The sequence below is a fragment of the Oreochromis niloticus genome, linkage group LG10, assembly GCF_001858045.2.
Source record: "Oreochromis niloticus isolate F11D_XX linkage group LG10, O_niloticus_UMD_NMBU, whole genome shotgun sequence".
Lineage (NCBI taxonomy): Eukaryota > Metazoa > Chordata > Actinopteri > Cichliformes > Cichlidae > Oreochromis > Oreochromis niloticus.
Genome location: NC_031975.2, coordinates 1894439 through 1912750, shown reverse-complemented (window position 1 = coordinate 1912750; position 18312 = coordinate 1894439). Strand labels below are relative to the sequence as shown.

The window sequence follows — 18312 nt, the reverse complement described above, 5'->3', positions numbered from 1 at the left end:
GTCAAGTTTCTGCAGCTAAACTGCTGCTACTGTCTTTTGCAGAAACACAAAGATCCACAGTGCAGAAAAAGGATTTCCCCCCTCTCCCTTACTGTCTTATCTCCTCAGGTAACTTTCCTTTGCAGCTTGTCCCCTGAGACTATCACCTTGCCCCGAAGCCCTGACGCACATCAGCACACAGAACAAATGAGACGCCAGAGCTGGGAGACGGGCAGATTGCAAAGCGATACCTCTCAAGTATGGCTTTGTGGCTATGTTCGCCCCCCCTCCCCTTTGAGTTGTGTGAAGTGTCCCTGAGGAGCTTTCTGAGGACTGAGAGGGCAGCGAGTTTTCCTGGACAAAGGGAGGAAGCTGAGAACAACACAGTTGTATTAAATAATAGCCTGGGGAAGCAAAGACTTGAGCTAGTCTCTTTGCTTGCCTGACACCAAACATTGCTTGTGAGCTAATCAATTAGCTTACTTCCTCTTTACCAAAACGCCAGCTCAGGGCACGTCCACGTACTCTTATAAAAAACAGGTATGGCGATACTTTTGGTCTATTACAACGAATAAATCTGATTGTGAAGTCAGTTTTCTTGCATTGGATGAACTTAAATCCTGCAATGAAAGATTTAGCTCCACAAACAGAGAAGCCAAAACAAGACCTCTACATATACAAAGGCCTTTGAATAGGATATTTTCACTTTGACAGACAAGAGCTGAATCACGCCTTTGAATGTGGCTGTGAACTCAGTGATGCCTAATGCGAGCCGAGCTGAATGATTGGGAGGTCTTAGACAGAAATGCAGTCAGCGGTAAAACTCCACCATATTCTCTTCCTCCTTCTAAATGACATGGAGCAGAATGTTTCTGCCTCTCTGGAGGCCTGTACCGGTTATCAAATTTAATAAATAAAGCAAGTGAAATCTGTCTACTCTTCATCTTCCCTGCTCTCCCAGGATTTGCTAGAGCTGGCAAATTACCATTTTCAGGCACAGTATTCCCAAGGGCCAGTGCTGCTTTTCCTCTTCCTGATGGAATCAGATGAGCGCTGCCAGAGGACTGCTGTTATCCACTTGCAGTCTCCAGGAAAAAGTAAAAAAGAAGAGAGGGTGACAGCAGGCTGTGCAAGCTCTTTTGCCAGTAAAATGTTTTTTAGAATGAAAATTGTACTAGCAATATGATGTAGTATGTTATACAGTCCACAAATAATGTTTCTACTGAAGTATGCAAATGTTGTTATTTGTTATGGGTGGATGTTGCTTTTATGACCAAAAGCAAGAAAATGAGACAAACCCTTTTAATCAAACCAAACATGTAAACGATTGATTTGTCTAATTAATCAGCCATTTCACCCAGAAAGCAACAATGAAGTTTCAGTGCAGTCAAGAATGGACATGAGTGATTATTTTATCTGATAATAATGCATACATGCACCACAGCGCATACTCCACGGCTCAAATGACTAATTATGAACAACTAGGCATCCGTTATCAGGGCAGAGATGTGTGGGGAGGATGCTTTTTAAAAAAAATCTTTTAATTCAAAACAACATCTGAGCTTCTCGTGTGGCAGCCGTGTCACACAAACAGAACATTTAGATGTGCATTACAACGAAAAAGTGTGATTTTATTATATGCAACAGAAGATCTGGAGTGAAAGACGTAGGCAGACTCATAACTGTTTGGTTATTGACGTTATTAGTACAGTAAAAGAAGCTAAGCTGAATATTGCTGTCAGATGTGATGAGCCTTATTGTTTAAGTCTTCCAACAAGAAGTCGCACAATAACGATGATCTGTCTTGAATGTCTTGACTTCTGTTGGTGCAGCCAGATTAACCTAATGATGTGTTTCTTCACATGAGAATGCATCAAGACGTTTCTTCACAGAGCTTATAAAACTGTTTCTGCTGTGACTGTAATACTACCTTCAAGCAGGTTTCTCTTTCAAACAGTTAAATATGTTCTGGATTCTGTGCCGGTCAAATTTAGTGGCCAAAGTGTTCTATGGGCAAAACACAGCGATAGGTAGGAAAAGTAGTTTTCCACTCCATGAATCTACGTTGGGCTTTGCAGTTTGGAGACGAGGTATAGTGGGGACAAGACTTTTTACTATCACATCCTGCTGTGAACATGACTACTTTATGTTGGGGCTCACTGGCTTAATGGTTTCTGAGAATGTGCAGCAGCAGGATCCTATAGGCTTCACCTGGTGCACTGGAAATTGGGATAGGAGGTTACTCACTTGCAATCCAATCCAAGAGGATAATTGGGCACAGCCCCAATCCAATACAGTCCCTAAACTGCATGTAATCCACTCAGCCAAACTGTCACACCAACAATGAACCCTCCCCCTCCACCCCAAGGGCCCGCCAAGGCTATCTCAGGAACACTTCAATAGCTTGTACCTGGCCTGCTGCTGGGCCCATTATCCACTAATCCACATCCAAGCGGAACATTTAAGTAGTTCTAAAAGGATTGGTGGGAGCTGCAAAGCTTACGCTGGAGCCATGCAATTAAGGCCAGAGAAATTATCTCACAATTTAGATCCTATTCTCCTCTTTGACCACAAAAGGATCAGAAAACTAACACTTCAAGATTAAATGTGGGAATATGTGAGACATAACAAACTCATCACAAACACAAGCAGAAGAATACAACGCTGAGGCTTTAGATCAGCTCAGGTCATCTGGCAGCAGAACACCAGGAAGGTGGAAAGGTTGTGACAATTTTTATTCCTGAGTAAGTTCATCAAAATAAAAGATTCTGCAAGATAATATGTTAAACATCAGGCTTTGTTGGAATCAAGAAGACAGGCAGTAAATACACAAAGACGTCCTTACTGGTGAAACAAAACGGCAAAATGTCCCAAATGGCTTTGCATTTAAGAGGAAGAAAATTAGAGCGATGTGCAGTATTGCAGGTACATTTGAACACCATCAGTGTGGGAGACTAACGGGCTTTGTTCCCCCTGCTGAGATATATGACAAACAAGCAATACAAAGATGGCCAGCTCGATAGGAGAACTGGTGAAAGTGCACATATTAACAGAGACGCCACAAAAGGGAAAGTTAAATGTTAAGATCATCTGTTCTCACACAGCAGCATATCTGGAGGCCTGTATGTCACTGCGACTTTACTAAATGCAATTCATGAACTTAAGGCACAAACAGTGAATCTTGGAATTTTGTTTTGGTAACAATTCCCAACATGAAACAGGACTTTTCGCACTTCTGCCCCCCCAGAGCCTTAAATTACTGATCATTGTTTTGTTTGATTTATTCGTTACAAAATGAGACTCTTTCCTAATTTGTTGGGTGGGTGTATAAAAAGTTGGGGTCATGTCAGTCCTATTTCAGTCAATAATTGTCATTGTGTCATTTCTGCAATTGAACGATAAGCTGTTAATTTGAGAAACTGAGAAACATGGATACATGACTGCCTGAACTCTTCAGGAATCGTTCTCTAAAAGCAGATCTCAAAGCTGTTTTCAGATGTTGACCAGCTTTTGTTCTGTACTCGGTCAAGATGATTCCATATGGCTCCAATAATGTGGAGGTCTGTGAATAATAGTGCTCCTCTTTCTACCCAGGTATGCTTTTAGTGCAGTGGGTTTGGGATCTTTAAGCTGTTGCCAATCAGATGGTTTCCAGATGGTGGATCCAAATCTCATCGTACATTTCCATGTTCATGAGTCCATCTCGTTTGACAAGAGGTTCCTCTTCTGATGAGGCTTCGGCAAACAGGAGTTGGATCAGCCGGAGGACTAGATGAATATCTCAGGTAGTCTTTAGGTGCTTTGATTATGCTTTAATGATTCACGGGTCACTGTTAAGTGACTTAAGCATTTCTGTGAACATGAACGCTGAACTGAAAATGAGTTGGAAAACCTCCAGAGAGCATGGAGAGCTCAAAGGTTAGAGTTGTAAAGAAATATGCAGTGCACAGTATTCCAAATCCAGAGGTGCAGTTTATCTTATTTCTGTGAATCTATTGTGACACAAACATAAATAAAGCTGAAACTTATCATTTTAGTTAGAAACCTGGAGCTGCTTAGCATGTTGACAAACATCATCCACAGGCAGAAAAAATAAATAAATAAACAAAGAAAATCCAAATGAGATGCAGGAATGCTGGGTGTAACGAACCCTCTGTGGATGATGGGAATTCAGATTTCAGCCTCTTATTATTAAAAGTTTTACCGCTGACTGTTAGCTTAGGCTGCACGTTGTGTTATTTTAGTCACATATATATATTAAAACAGCAGAAAGTAGCTTACATCTTGACAGCTATTTTTCATATATAAAATGTTTGATTGTTGGCGTCTCCGAGCAGCACGACACCCACACAGAACCTCATGATTCCACACTCATGGAATAAGACTGCTGTCTGTGCGTCAGATGTCTGGAGTTAAACTGATTATGAATGTCATTTTACACACTTTTCACACCAGTCGCTTTAGAGAGAGCGTTCTGGTTTTTATTATGAAATCAAGTTTGGGTAGTTGGAGGGGATGTGAGTCACAGGAACAGAATTTTTGTTTTTAATAACAACAGCGAATGAAAAAAACCTCAACAGAACATCTTTGGAACATGTGTCTGAATACAGGAGTGCAGCTTTATATTACACTTTATACATTTTTATACTTATTGTTTCTATTTCAAATTAGAGTCACTGCCAGATGAGTAAAAATGAGCGTTTCTTTTTTTCTTTTTGGTTCATTGTTAGAACTTAAATAATGCACTACACAACAGCCACAGAGCTGATGAGACCGACGTCTCCACGTTTATTCATCGAGCTAATAAAAGCGATGCATCCTCTGACCCAGCTCTCTCCCTGGTCAAAACGAGTCACAGTGTGACGGCAAAAGCTGATCAGACGGATGTTGAAATAGAGCTGTAGTTGGACACAATCGCTCATCAGATGCATCCCGCTCCCTCTTTTTAACAATAACAACTAATGTGGTTAAAACATGGTCGTGAACAGATGGTCATGCAACTTCTCCATGCTCACAGTATTTTGCTTTTGAGCATTTGTTATCACCTTATTCGTGGTGATATATGTGGTGTGCAGCATCGCTGTATCCTGCACATAAAAGAAGGGCTCTGTCTGGGAACTGAAAAGCAAATTCAGCACAGACTGCCACCTACAGAGGTAGACGGCAAAACATACAGGAAAGATCCCTCCCCCGCTCTCTCTGCGGTCCCCAGAAGCTATAATATCCATCTCTGGCGGTTCACTTGACATTTACTTGCCCTGCTTCTCCCGCAGCATTCCCCTTTCCTAACTGCCAGTGCCGCGACTCTCCAGGGCTTGCCGACCGGGTGAACAGATAACAAACCTGTCAAGGCGGCTTTGTGGGGGGGAATAAATCCAGAGCTCGGACTGAGGTGGATGATGTGTTCCAGAGGGTTACTCATTCAGGGAGAAGGGGGCTGACATAAGAAGCCCTGTGAGGTCTGGACTCCAGAGAGGCTGCCAGCAGTAATGTCGTGTTGCTACTTTAAAAGGGGCACAGCCGCTGTAACCTGATTAGATCTCAGTGGAGACATTTCAAATGGCGGGCACCCTTTTTACCCTCCATTTCACCCATTCTTTACAACCCTCCTTAACCATCAAAGAAGCTGTTAGGTGCTCTTTCTTTACGCTGCCAGACAGGTCAGGGGTGGAAGGTTGAGGCTGGGTGTGCCCTTTGAGGTACCGGCTGAAAGCACCTACTAGGGGGCTGAGGGCTGTCTTTAAGGTGCTGATAACATTCACAGTGATGTGTTCCCAAGAGGTGCACAAATGTCAACACTCTCCTGCTTTGGGCATATAGTCTGCGAAGAGAAAAGGACAAAGAGCTGAGGCAAAAAGATGCAGCACAGTCCTTCTGTCAAGGACTATCACGGTGAATCATATGTTATCATGCTTCAGCTTCTCAGAGCTGAAAGCCACGACTCCACTTTAAACAATCAAAAAAGAAACAACAAGCTTGTTTTAATGAATGTCTCCCTGTGACCTTTAATTGTGCTCATCAATCACAAAACCAGTTAGACTAAATGGACAGATCTTATCTATCGATCCCTTCAAAGTCGAGGCACGAAGGCACCTGATTAAAGGCTTAACAGTCATATTCTACGTCCACACGTCCACGGGTGTTTTTGAAAATGGAGATTTTCCGTTTTAAAAAAAATCCCGTCCACATGTGAACACTAAAGACGAGATGTTGGCCACTCAGAGGTCTAGAAGCCTGGGAGGCAAAGACTAAACAGGGTTTGTACCCTCACAAAACCTGAAGCACTTCTGAAAAGTTTGTGTTTTTCTGGAAAGGCAGATAATTTCAAATGTTAATAACTAAAAACAGTATTTTGGTTGGTGCAGACTCACAACTTAGGAATGAACAAAACGCATACAGCTTACATACATTTAATTAAAAAAAGTAAATGTATTCAAAACCGACGTTGGGATTTGGGCTGTGAGAGCGTCTGTGTTGAATGGAGAAGTTCACTCTGACGCCTCTGTCTTTGTAAATGCAGACAGTAACTGTGTAAAAACTGCAGTCAGATTAACAGCAACAGTATTTTTTATTGTAGAAATTAATCTCGTGTAATGTGGCGCCCAGCGTGACGTCAAAAACGCTGCACACCTTTGACGTTGCGTGACTAAATCTCCGTTTTCCTCGTCCACACCTAAACGCAAAAACACCCTGGCAGGAGTTTTTAAATATCTCAGGTTTCAGTGACCCAAACGCCGGTTACGTGTGGACAAAAGGCGCAAACACATAGAAAAATTGGTGTTTTTCAAAAATCCGCGTGTACGTGTTATTATTCGACATCGGGGTCCTCACAGCATTAACGCACTGGCCACCGTGTTACTGTTACACTGTTACGAGGCAGCAAACAGTAGGACACCATCAGAATCTCATTATTCACCCGCCACTAAACCGAAGGCACGAGAAGAACACGATGGACTGCGACTGTGAAGTATATTAACTTGGAGAATTGGCGAAATGTCCTTTATTTAGGACAGAGTTTATCAAGCGTTCTGGGCAAACCAAGTGATGCATGCCCACTAGAAATTGGAGGGATGGAAATCTCCCAGGATGGTGCTAAAAACTGCACATCAATTACCTGAAGCACTGAGGCCTGTCTGCTCCATCTACATCTGAGTTCTGCCTAAAGAACCAAAATGTCAGCTAGCTATGCAGAAGGAGGTCACATCAGGGAAGAACGAAAATATGCTTGGGCAGTGCTATTGTATGCTCCAAACTAATGGAGTTAGCTGGCGCTGATCTCCAGTAAACAGCCTTGTGAGGCTTAGCAAGCAGCCTGTGTTAGACTAAGCCATGTTTATTATCAAGCACAATCCTCAGCCTCATCAATGCTTAGAGAAAAGCACGGATGAATAAATGCATATTGTTTAGCTTAGGGTTAGCCGGAGCTGGAGCCTGGAATAAAGAAAAAAATGAATTTAAAGCAGATGGTAAAATCCAATAAGCAAACCAGAAGGAGGGTGCAGACAGAGAGAGTGGAGGACATAGGCAGAGAGGAACGAGCACACTGGCTGCCTTTGCACTCGTGTTTTTCAAAACCCTGCAAAGCTAACAGGGAGAGAAAATACAAAGGCCTGTGTTCTCATTTTCTGTCTGAGAGCCCCACCAGGACTACTGAAACTTGCTTGATTTCCCCAGTCCAATTATATCTCTGTGCTCAATCCTTCCAGAATAGCAACATCACACCGAGGGACGCTGTCTGCCTAAGCGCAGCGTGCCTAATGGAGTCCCAGAAGTTGACTCCATTTCATTGCTTCTAACTAATGGGCTGTGATATTTTCCAAAACTGACTGCAGCTCTGCCCCCTGGAAGCTAATCTAGTCAGGGCTGTGCCGGACCCATCCCAGCCCCGCCGCCTCCCTCCCCAACACCCCCCGCCACCGCCGCCGCTGCCTTTATGCAGTCCGCCAACACTGTCTGTCTCCTCCCAGCGCTCATTAGTGCGTTCTAGCCGGGTGCTGATTGTCAGAGGGCCCCTGTGATGCCAGCTTTCCCTCTGCGGCTGGCCTGCTGCGGAGAATTTAAGAGGACTTTAATTCAACTGGGCTGAAGAGAGTAGACGCAGTCGGGGACAGGTGGGAGGAGGAGGTCTGCAGGGCAGATACAGATGTACAATCGCAGGGCCGCAGCTGAGGACAGGCACTCTTTCAGAGCTACCTATTGCTCTCCAATGGATATGCGTGCCCAGAACACAAGCATGAGAAGAAACAGTCAAACATAAATTCACCAGAATGGCTCCCTCACCGGCCATATTGTGAGCACAGAATGGTCCTCCAGATGGCTATGGGACACACCAGTGGTGCAATACAATCACTAGCATGGCAAAAGTACCAGAAATAAATATAAAGAGCTTTAGATCATATAAAGACTCGGCCAAAACTTTCATTTCGATGATATATTTTTTAAAGAAAATCTGCCCTCTCCATGCGGATCTGCTTCTTGTTGTGCAGCTTTAAAGGAAGACATGACATGAGGTTTGGTGTCTACAAACACTATTTTACCATTATTGAATAAGGAGACATCAATAAGAACACAAGAAAACAATTAATGAAATGAAACTACTGGAGAATCTCATTCAGCTGAATGCAACTTCATCTCAAGAAGCGCTGGCGCGGAGCAAAATTGCCTGCTTTTATGGCACGCACAACAGGTTAATTCTTTTTATAATTACACCACCAAACGTCAAACATTTGTTTTCCAAACTAATTGACAGAAGAAATAACAGTGGACTTTATTAGTCCAGAGTAAAAGGCTTAAAAGTGCCTTTTATATGGCGTACATGTAAAAAGCAATTATGCATCTTTCCTCCTCTCTACCAGCACCTTTTAGCCAGCGTAATCTGCAGAGTAGATTCACCGAGGATAAGAGGCAAAACTGTAATTATGCACATCGTTCACCTCCCTAAGTGCAGCACTCGAATGCAAAAAGCCAAGAAGCCTAAATGCACCACACCAGGTTGTCCTTATGCAAAGTGTAGGTCAGGCACCAGCAGGCACCAAGAACTAATGGCAGTGATGGTGCTGCGAACACACGTTCTGGCTTTTTCAGGGACACAAGGGAGTTAAGTGCCATGCTCCCTACTACTGATTATCGCACCTTCACCAGGCTGCCAGGTCTCCTGGCCCTCCATGCATTGATCTCATTTGGCCGAGAGATAAGGCAGTAATTGGATGAGGGCTTGGAATCAGATGGCCCTGCCTGGCTTGGCTAATTCCACTCTTCCTGGGCCGCCTGGGCCCGGGGCCAAAGGGGCAGGCCAAGGTTAATCCCATCCAATCCCCTGTACTACGTGCCCATTCACTGCCCTATGACCTCACTGCTACCCAAACACAGCTGATGTGACTCCTTTCGAACAAGTCAGAGCCAGATTGTCTAATTAGTTTACCAGAGATTTTACACATGCACGGTGTGCACACGTCATTTCATATGCAAGCGCACTGCTTAAAGCTTTTTGCTGAACATGTAACGTTGCGACATGATGATATCGTCTCTTACGATCATAAACTTTAAGCAGAGTAAGCTTACTAACAGTAACGCTTACCACACTTTACAAAATGAAGACACAGACCCTGGTCCTTATATTATTTTACAAATTCTTCCATGAGGGCTAATCGCAGCAGTTAATGTGGAAAAGAAGATGGAGACACATTTCTCATACTGCTCTGGAGGACATGGCTCTGTAATGTGTCATGGCAGGATTGACAGGTATTGCATATGCAAAGCAACATGGAGCAAAATTCTGATTATGCAAAACAAATAGCTCCAGTGCAGTTTCACCCTTCTTCACAGTTAGATCACTGTTGTTCCATTTAAGACGGCCAACCATGTTAGTTTCATTCTTTCTGGGGGTTTTCGATGCAGGTACTGTGCTGTCAGAAATGGAAATTTGCTTGAATGAAAAACAAGCCTCTGAAAACGATCGCCAAGCCTCTTCAGGAACAAATGCAGCAGGGGACACGTGCCTCTTGGGAAACCCTAATCTTATTACTGCACACATTTATTCAATATCAATAATATCAGAATGTGCCATGTGACGAGTCCTTAATGTAGTGCTGACAGTGCACGACAGGACGGAGACGTAACCACCTGGGAGTACATCACTGCTGACAGCTGTGGATCAAAGCTTTTCTTCTGCAAATTAATCTCAGATTGTAATGCATCATATAAATAACTACAATGGAGAGTCGTAGAATATGGAAACATATTCACTGATCAGACAGGTAACAAAAGTTGACAGCTGCAGTTTATCAAAGTGGAAGTAATCCCGTAATAATCCGCTGAAAATCTCTTAGAAACAAGATAACACAGCGTGGCCATTTTTCCAAGTGCATCTATGCAGTTGGGGAAGAAATCACTTTACTGCAATTATGAAAAGAAAGATATCAAGTTATAGTCAAAGTGTAAATGCATGTGACAAGAACAACAAAGGCAGAGCAGAGGGTGACATATCGCAACCTCAGGCAAACTGGACAACAACACACACAAGACACAAACAAAGAGGAACGACTGCTAAAAGCAGCGCGTTCTGCCAATCTTGGTAAAAATGCAGCATGCTTTTTGATTATTATTGCAGGGGAAAAATAACAATGCTGTAGCTACACTCACAATATCCAGGCTGGGCACAGAGAGATGACCATCTGAGAAGCCAGGATTGGATTTTTCATTTCAATTCACAGCAAAACTCCATAAAAAAAGTCAGAATTCCAAAGAGAAGCATCAGCTGGTCGTTCTTAACAAAGCGGGCTTTACAAAAAGACCACATATGAGACCAAATCTACAGTGGAAATGGGACACTAAGGGAGACAATTGGAGGCGAGACGAGGCCAGCACTTGCGTGTCATAAAGACAACAGTAGAATGGCCATTCTGCGGATTCCTGGGGCCTGACATCTAGATTGCAGATGGATAAGTGCACGTTAAAACAATATCCCACCGACCAAAAAAATCATTTCTCATAGCTGTCTCTATTTACTGAAAGGCTGCTCGTCTCCCACTGGGGCAGAAACAAATGAAAATGTTATTTCTCTACTCATGAACTCCTACCTAGTCTGGTTTTTCACTGCTGGCAATTTCATTTCTCTTCCAAATTTGACTTAAGCCCACGACTTGAGGGAAATAATGTCTCTGGAATAATCTTCTCCAACTGTAATTCCAGAGGCGCTGTCTTGGTGCCTTCCTTGGTACATATATGTGTCTGTCCATCTATCTACAGCATCTATTTGCTTATTTGTTGATGGCACTGTTGTTTTGTGGTTTAGGGGAAATTGCACTAGCTTTAGGAGTAGATGTGGAGTGACATCCGATGTCTGACAGTCGCGCTGTCAGTCACAGAGGTCTTCAATAAGAGAACAAACCCTTCTCCGGCACACGGGATGAAGCGTGGCTGTGACGCCCGCAGTATTGCAAAGCTCATCCTGCTGCGAAGAAAAACACGGGCTCATGCAAAACACTATATTAACAAAATGCTTTCAGATGGTGCGCCAGCATTCTGTGCTCTGAAACACTTCTCCGGTATTTTGAAGTATTTTTGATCATGTAAGTAGCAAAGTTTTTTTAAATGATACGTTTTCCACTGTACATAACAGGCACAACCACCGAAATAACTGCGGCACTGTTGACAACATCCCTGTACAGAAAATGGCTTTACAAAGCTGTGTTTGCACCGTTCATCAGAATAAAGTTCTGAAACTGGAAGAGAATTCATTCATATCATTTGATTGAAAAAGAGTCTTTTGATGAGAAGAAGCATTTCATGTAAGTGTTTTTCCTTCCAACAGTCGTTGATCTGTTATTCTCCGAGTCGTTTAACCCTTTTCTTTGTTTGTCTCTGCGTATTCACATAAACCACTGTAACTAAAGCTCTCGTTCAACACAAGCTTATCAAACATAACTTTCACCAGTATAAAGCAAAACCCAGGTTATGAACCGACAAGCACAGAGGCAATACTGCACAGGTGTAGCATTCCCAACCTGTACGTCGTTTATTATTGTTTACAAAGTCACTTCTTTAAAGAATGATAACACATGAAAGCATCATCACGAGTACAGTCAGTATATAAAGATAAGAAAAAGAAAATGTAGGTGTCAGGTAAACTTACACCACAGAGCTAATACGAGGCTCCCGTATGAATCCACCATGTGACCATTTACTGCACCACCCTCCCCGCTTCTCCACCCAGTTCGTCTTCCAGTTATTCCCATTTCCGATCAGCCACAGTTTTGTTTGCTGGGGCCTCCCCGGGTACATTTACATTCAGTTTAGCCCTCAGATATGGCGGACCTCAGCAGGTCTATGTCTATACAGGATTCCCAATTTGCCCACTGAAGAACTTTGAGTGGTTTAATTGAATTCATCTAAAGCAGCGGTCCCCAACCCCCGGGCCACGACCCGGTACCTTGAGTCGTTTGGTACCAGGCCGCGAGTGTTCAGGCTCGGGTGTGAAATTTATGGTTTTCAGGATTTTTTTCATTATTTTTTATCGTTTTTAATCGTTAACTCGGTTTCCCTGGGTCTGTTATGAATAAATCTTGTTTTTGGTACCAGTACTGGTTTTATTTTGTTGCATTTATCCGCGACACCTTAAAGGCCAGTCCGTGAAAATAGTGTCAGACATAAAGCGGTCCGTGGTGGGGGGCCGCTGATCTAAAGCTGCACACGAAGCGGTACAGAAAAATAAAGAGGTACTTTCATCACGTCTTTGTTTAAAGGTGTTATGATGAGCCTTGCTGGCACAGAGGAGGTAAGTGATGAGCAATGAATGGGCAGTCACGGTGTTTCTGAGGGAGAGATGGTCTTGGACTCCCAGTGCGTTTGATTGTGTTTTCTCTGGTTCCCAGCTTGGGTGCGAGCACACCCCTACCAGGCCACTGTGATTCAAATACGCACTCTTGCTCAGCTTCTCCTTGGGTGGGGGGTAAAAAAGGTGCATGTAGTGCTGTTTGTGAGCCTTTGCATATTTGTGTTTACATGCGCGTTGGCCAGTGTGTGCTTATAAAAAGGAATGCCAGTCGATGAAGACCTCCCATCACAAAAGAAAGCACCACTTCCCTTTTTTCTCCTTCATGCAGCCAGTTCCTACATTGCTCTCATTGCTATGGCAACCGGCGCTCTCTCCTTGGGCTCTGCATGCATCCAATCAGAGTGAGACCTTTGTAGAGATTCCTCCGGGCTTCACTTATTCAACTTACCCCACCGGAACAGCCTCCGCACTGAAAAGGCTGGAACAAAGAGAGGAGAGACTCCCTCACCAGAGCTGGGGATGACATAAAAAATTGGGGCTACAGGGTCGGGTTGCAGGGAATGCGGAAGTAATATGTAGCCGAGAGCAGCGGGATGCACTGCAAAAGCAAAAACAGGGTGGCAGCGCATAGCCATAGCCAATTTCAGTTCAAATTATGTGGAATAGGATTTGTTATTGGAAGCCTCAGAGCCTGAATACTTGGCAAGTATCGCATGGCGCTGGCACTGGTTTAAGCTTGATAAGTCAAAATGGATTCCGGCTGAGCCTATTTATGTCATTCCTGAAAACATATGGATAGGATTCAGGCGCTCGATACTTTCAACCTTCAACAATGACATTCAACACCACTTCTCCAGTCCATTAATCTTCCATGAGAATAGATTTATCATCCCCAGCAGTGAAAGACTGCATTCAGTCAGGATAAGCCAACAGTTTGTTACCACACCGACATCTCTCCGTATCACTTTCAGCAATTAAAGCGTCTTACTTTGCTGGTTTTACAGTAATATGTTTACAGCAAAGGTCACAGTGTTTCTCTGATTTTTCTGTCGGGGCCTCTGGGAGTAGTAAAGCATTATCAAAGCGCCGTGTATTCTCCACCCGAGGGCTGCTCAGACAATGAGCGACGCACCATTGTGCATCTCTCATTCGAATTATATTTCTTAAGAGGAGATGTGGCAGAGCTAAACTCTTGTGAATGTAGGCAGAGAGGCTGTTGTGCCCTCAGCACTCGCAGAGACAAGCCGTCCAGACGCACCTCTCACTGGTCCCTGACGGACATTCGGCTGCCGGGAATTGGCAGGGCGATGGAGGCGCATCATAATTTTGCCAGACTGCAACGTCACAAAGTGTCATAATCTGCCCGCGTGACTTGGCTGAAGGCAATGAGAAGAAAGAACAACAAAGGGAAGAGCACTTCCTGGGAGAGAGCCTATCAGGTTGATGTAGAAGAAGACAAATCAGGTGATGTCTAAACCGTCTGCCAAGCTGCGTTTGAGCCAACAAACCCGACAAAAAAAGAAAAATAAGGTTGGAGGCTCTGACTGTGGACATGAAGACACCTATGTATTTAAACCCAGATGGCCTGAACAGCACTCCTGTTAAAAGCTTCTATTTCATATTATCGTTATGACCATTGAAGCAGATGATATTTAACGGTAAAACATCTCTCGTGCATCTGCCAAGTCATTTAAAAAGTCCTGGAATATTTTCTTTTTGTCCATATAAATGTGGCGGATGTGCGGAGATGCCGTTACGTCTTTTTACGAGTGTGTTTTCCTAGCGGCGCCCAATGTACCGTTAGATCTGTTCTGTTGCTGTTCTTCACATTCTGGATTACAGGAAATACAGTGCCTGTAAGAAAAGCATGAAAGAGTCGAAAAGGTCCCTGCACTGCATTTCACAGCATCACCATGCACACGCTGAAGCCTCGGAGTACGATCCCAGGATAATGAGCTAATTATAGGTACAACATTCCAACTTCCATATCTAAACGCTCGTCTCTAATAAGAAACATTTCAAATTATCGAGCAGCAGAAAGAGAGACAGATAATTGATGCAAGCAATTACAAGTTCTGTGTTGGAGCAAATTGGCCAGCATATCTGGACATGTAGGGGGACTGTGACCTCATTTACATCAGAGTGTCAAGAAATAATTGGAGAATGTACTGAGGAGGTGGGACGGACAGACTGGTCCGGTCGCATTACATAAGCAGTTAACTTGGTCTGAAACGGAAAAGGCCTCACTGCAGGGTCAAGGACAACGCACGATGTGCAGTCCTGGTACGCTTCAGCAAATCTAATCAGAAGAGTGATCTTTACAACAACAAGTACGCTTTATGACATTGATCGGTTTCCAAAAGCTGTAATTTGAGCATTTGAAATGGTTTCACCACATGCACACGGGATTCCGAACAGGCCGCCGCGTTTTCGTCGGAGAGCCAGTAATAACGGAGTTCAGTTTTACTAGCTGTAAGAGAGACTTCAGCTATGTTTGGACTGAAACCGCTTCAAAAGCACAGGGAGACTGTGTGCTTGACTTTTAACAATATCACTTCCAGATGTTTCATTAAAAACAACTTTCAAAGAGCTCACTTAAAGAAAACCTTCAAGTCGGAGAGGGGCGGGGTTTGAGAACCCACAATTTTTCACATTTTCATTTCAGTCAGAAAAACGAGCACGGACGCTGTCGGCATTACAACATACACAAATCACTGCCCTATATTACACCAACATAGGGTAAAGGTATCCAAAGGGCTGGAGTGCACTGCCTCTGTTACAATGTGACAGACAGAATTCTCTAAGAAAGGCAGCTGATGCAGGACACAACAGGAAGCTTGGCTGACTATAAAAATGGCCGCTGAGATATAGGGGTGCATTCATTACAGTCTCCCTCTTGTGTCTCTCATCAAGCTGGCTAATGCTGACTGGCGGGCTCTGACCCAGTACTGTGCAACTCCTCTCTACTGCACCCGCCTCTCATCAAGAGCCTTGGGTGGGAAAAAAAAGGAGTAACATGCTGTTTACTCGCAATCCCAGGCCCGTAATTGCCAATTTATTTGATAGGCAGCCGGGTAATGATGGCATTTCACCCCTTGCCGCAGAGACTAAACGGGAGTGATTCATCCAGAGCTCCCTGCCCTCCCCGATCCAGCAAACTCCCTCTGCTCAGGACTGCTGCCTGCCTGAATGCCTGCCACCCAGACTGAAGGGGTGGGGTGCGGCGGGGGATGTGGGGGTTAGCTGCCATGTCGGCTTCAAACAAACCCAAAAGGGAACCCGGAGCTTCAGAGCAAACGCAGCTAAGCCTGCCAATTTAGCTGGGGTTTGGGGCTGAGGCAAACACGGCCGAGCTGATGTGCCATTTGTAGGCCTTAATGAGCTGGCAGGATGGAGTGAGGAGGGAAGGCGAGCGGGAGAGTAAAGGCTGCCAGGCCTGACCTCCTCTGGCCTCGATCTCCCTGCCAGCCAGCGCCAGGTCGGCAAACTCAGTTCATCTGCTTCATCGGAGCGAAGTCCCTCCGTGAGGGGAAGGGAGTGCTACAGCAAATATCATTAGCGAACTGTTGGTCTAATGAACAGTTGGGGTCAAAGCTAGCTCATGTCTCACACTGCTCCCTGATACTAATGAGTGACAGCTGGACCGCACGAGCAGTCCTGATTCAGTGTGCGGTGCTACATTTCATACACGGACTTCTGTAGCACGGACACACGGAGCGAGCTGCAGGCATGTAGCTTTACTAGTAACTTTTAATAACATTAACAAGTAAATTTACCATTTGAAATCATTCTACCATGACCCACTCAAATAATGTCACTAAGGCAAAAGTCTGAAGAAGCATGTGGGGACAGGAGGTGGAGACCCTGTTGTGTGACTAAAGTGACGTGGGGTCTTTATGCAGCCCAGCTTTCAGCACATCGTCTGGGACACGCTCAGTCTCCTGTGATAGCAGGGGGAACCAGCGCTGCAGCAAAGCACATGGTTCCTACATGAGAAGATGCAACAACAAACAAACTGGGAACATCATTTTTAATTTAGTTCCAATAAAATGCACATATAAGCTAATACCTCTCATGATATTTACTTCAAGGGCTTGTTTCATATATCTAAATGCAATTTAAATAAATGCAATCTTTTGTAGGCTCTTAGAAGTCGCTGAAAAACAAAGGTGGACCCCAACAGTGTGCAGTGCGTGTCATCGCAGTGATGGAGTCTGAACGGAGGAAAGTGTTTACTCACTGAAGTCGAGACAGATCGACAGTGATTTATGACTCTGTAATTAAATGGAATCTCCATCATTTATGTGAAATTACAATTTGATTATGTTTACATACAAATACTTAAATGTAGGTAAACTAGAATAAGGAGGTAACAAATCAGGACTTTCACAGGGAAAAATTACTATAGTGCAAGATAATTTAGTCTGTAATAAACTTTAAGTATTGCATAAATACTTTCAAGTAGTACATACCTTCTGCCATGGGGGGGGCAGGCCATATTATGGAACAGCTTAGTCTTTCCTAACTTCTCAGTTTTGTGCGCTCCTTTTGAAAGTGATGTTTGAACAGCGATGATGAAAGAAAAGAAGTGGCTCCATCTTTATAAGATCACATTTTGATGGTATTTATTTTTATTGTAAGTTGGTGAGAAACAGTCGTTATCACATTTACACTGGTCAAATAAAAGAACAGTTGAATATTAGGATATCCATCACGGACGTCAGCATACTACACATTGAACAGCTGTGTAAAAAGGACAGATTATTCCACTCTATAATACGGCCTGAGCCACGCATGTTTACACATTTATGATGTAATATTGTTTTTCTGAAAAATTACCTTGAAATTAGACACAACATCAAGTTAATTATGCAGCACTTAAATTTAGTTACAGTTTAATTATTTCACTGTTTCCTGTAAAAACCTGACCTGTTAAAGCCTCATTCTGGTGTTTCTACCTTTACATATTTGTAGCTAAACATAACATTGTCATTTCCAATTAAACGTGTCGAAATTCCATTTAATTACAGAGGAATCACAGCCTTAGTTGCAGGCTGTATTATAAAGCGTTACCTAGATTCCTGCCCTTTTATTAAAATCTGGTCAGTGACATCAGTTGTGCCAACTTTTTTCTTTATGCAACAACATGCATGATACCATGATAAACCGATTCATAGCATTCTGTGTGACAACAGGAAAACATCTTTGATTAAATCAGAACTTGTATATGAACTAAACTGACTTTTATCCTACGTTCTTGTTTCAAACCTGTGGTGTAGCATGAGGTTACTGGAGGTCACGATGAAGCTAACATCGTGTCAGTCGTACGGATCTCAGGTTAGCAGATTTAAAACCTCCATTGTTTAAGCAAAATGTGTCCCGTCACTCTGCAGCACTGTCACTACAGTGCAGACAGAAATCAGCAGATATCATTTCAGTTTCTGTTGTCAACATCAAATTGCTTATTTCATTTCATGCCCAGTCAAGCACTGTAAAGCTACACGCAGAATCAGTTTTGCTTCAGTCGTTCGGCCATGTCTTTCTCAAAGACGAGCTCG

The 18312-nt window shown here is 43.6% G+C and overlaps 1 protein-coding gene across 1 annotated transcript in view; it reads right to left on the bottom strand.

The window, feature by feature from the left end:
- auts2a (activator of transcription and developmental regulator AUTS2 a) overlaps nt 1–18312 on the bottom strand; it is a 317199-nt gene that overhangs the window by 160400 nt on the left and 138487 nt on the right.